Genomic DNA, 2,974 nt, shown 5'->3' with positions numbered 1-2,974 from the left:
TAGTTACAAAGCTGATGCGGGCTTATCAGCGCGGCTATCTGATTGGTCAATTAAATTCCTGGCGTAAGCGGTCCCTAGACTTACCGAAATACGATTATTTACCGAAAGACGGATAAAATTACCGAAAGACGCATGAAAGTTACCGAAAGACGCCTTCTAATGCATTTATTTTATTGTTTTTATATTAATATTATACAAATACATTACCAAACAAAATTTTAGAGAAAAATATTAAAATATACAGTAATGATGTAATAGGCAGTTGAAATTTCAGTGTTCGAGATCGAATTCCGCGTGCCGACTCGCCAACCGAAAGACAGATAAAAGCTTCCAAAATAATCAATTATTCCAATTAATGATGATCTCATAATATTCATATAACTAAAACACACTCATAAAAATGAAAAAGTTCATGAAAATATTTACTTATTGTTCAATTGAATAAAGACAATATGTCAGTGAAATAGTTGTCTTCGCCAACCGAAAGACGATTTAACGCAGGTAAAAATAACTTATTAGTTGTTGTATTATGAAAATGATTATGAATTTGGATTCAAATAATAGAATTTATATTCTTATGGAAATGTTAGATCAATAAACAGCATTTGAAAGTATTTTGGAATATACTTGAAACATTGCCTTTGAAATAGGTTGAAAATGTCGCTAAAATCATTTTCTTTTAAAATAACTTAGATCTACAGTAAGGTCAATAGCTGTACTGATTACACAGATGCCTTTAATTGTGAGTGTAAAATGAGGAACACCGACTACGCCCAAGTGGTAACCATTTTGGTGGGTGCGTAAAATGCGAACCAACGAATAACCCAAGCGGTAACCATTTTGTTTGATGAGTACATCGACAAATGTATTGCGGAACACCGACCAACACAAGCGGTAACCATATCTAAGTGTGTAAAATGCGGAACAACGACTTTACCTAAGCGGTAACCATGTTGGTGGTTGCGTATATCGAAGAGTGGAAAATGCGGAGCATCGACTAACGGCTGTCAGACTTTTCTGCCACAAGACTTTTCAACCCCTTTGGCATTTGTGAAATCAAAGACTTTTCAACCCCTTTGTCATTTCAACCCCTAAAAGTGCTAAGACTTTTCAACCCCACCTTAAACAAAGACCTTTCAACCCCTAATAAACGAAGAGTTTTCAAACCCTTCATTTCTCACCTTTTTAAGAAAATAACTACAACAGTAAACATTTTTTTTTGAAATTTCTTTTAAAAATCAAGAATATATTAAGACTGAAAATATAACAAACAAAATATATGTAATACATACAAACTATACATACTTGAAACACATGATAATACAATTTTTCATTAAATATTTACATTGAAATAAGTAAAAAAAATGCTCGACTGTCCATTTAGCTATTTAGTCACTTAGCCATAAATCTTCCCTATCTCCCTGAGGAAAACCTCGCACAACATTTTATGTGCATGGTACTGCTCCATCAATTAATTGAAACAGCATTTGTTTTTCTTTTAGTTTTTTTTAAACACTTTTTTAAAACATTTTGTCATCAATAAAAAAGACAATAAAATAAGTTGAACTTAAAATAAAAAAAATTCATAATATTTCAAAATATCATGATTTAGCAGACAATGTTTAAGAAATACAAAAGTATACATTGAGTTCAAAGATGTTAAAAATGTATTATAGATTGAGTTCCAAATGCTTTCAAATTACATAAATGTTACATAAGATTTTATTAACATTTTTTATTTCTCAGTTTAAAAAAATAAGGACATTCTATTATAAAGTGGTATATATGTAAAAAAAAATGCTATAAGCATCGTATTGTCTTTTCATATATATGCAATTAAAGAATGGAATGAAGGTCGCACATTCATTATTGGGCAACATGTGTGACATGGTCATAAATTCCTAAGGGATTAAGGGGCTTCATAACACCTTTAATTGAGGTTATAGTAACTTGAAAGTGACAGTTAATTAAGGTTCTAATATCATGGCCATCATTCCAAACTATGGGCAGCTTGATACATTTTGTGTATGATTTTCGGGATTTAAAACCAAACAAAAAATATATTTTATTTATTTATACCCGCAAACTCTGAATTTTTAGATAATACATCATCAAGAATTAAAATCAAACTGCACTGAAATAGCAATATGGTACTACAAAAAAAGTTTCCACTGTTGACCTTTTTTTAAAAGCAATGAAAGTTTTATAAATGTTCAAGTTCAGGCTTTTATTGGCATTCTACAGGCGCAAAAAGGAGAATGTTCCGTAAATTCTTCTTTGCATTCATTTTCTTTTGCAATTATTCAAATTTATTATTTAAAGAACACAATTATGGTAATAACATTGTACATAATATATGTGAATTCGCTGAGATATGTAATATCCTTCAGAATAATACAGCAATTGCATGTTCGGAGTAACCATGCACCAAAATCTTTCTTTACCGTACCATTGTTAATGTTCGGAATATTATTTTGAAAAAAACTAACCATCAAGTGCTTAGTAAATCAAGGCAAAGCCTTTGTAAATTTCATCCAATACTTTGGAGAAAAGTGAAACAAATAAGCCAAACAAATCTCTAATTGTATTTCAATAATAATTGGTTAAGTTTTTTGCAAAAACAATGAAAAAGACAACACCTGGCTGACAAAAATAATATGGGTTGAAAAGTCTTTGATATAGGGGTTGAAAAGTCTTCAATATGGCTATCAAAATATTTCAACTAGGGGTTGTAAAGTCTTTGATTTAGGGGTTGAAAAGTCCAAACAGGTAGGAGTTGAAAAGTCTTTAAAATAGGTGTTGAAAAGTCTAAGGGTTGAAAAGTCCTGCTCCCTCGACTAACCAAGTCAGTAAAAAAAGTATTCTGGCAGTGTAAAATGCGGAACAACGACTAAACATAACCGGTAGCCATGTTTCTGGAGTACTTAAACTGGGGCAAAAAGTATTTTAAAAGGTGAATCGTATAATCATGTAG

The sequence above is a fragment of the Mya arenaria genome, chromosome 15 (genome assembly GCF_026914265.1).
Source record: "Mya arenaria isolate MELC-2E11 chromosome 15, ASM2691426v1".
Classification (NCBI taxonomy): Eukaryota; Metazoa; Mollusca; class Bivalvia; order Myida; family Myidae; genus Mya; species Mya arenaria.
The sequence above is the reverse complement of the archived record's forward strand: the minus strand, read 5'-3'. Positions refer to the sequence as shown.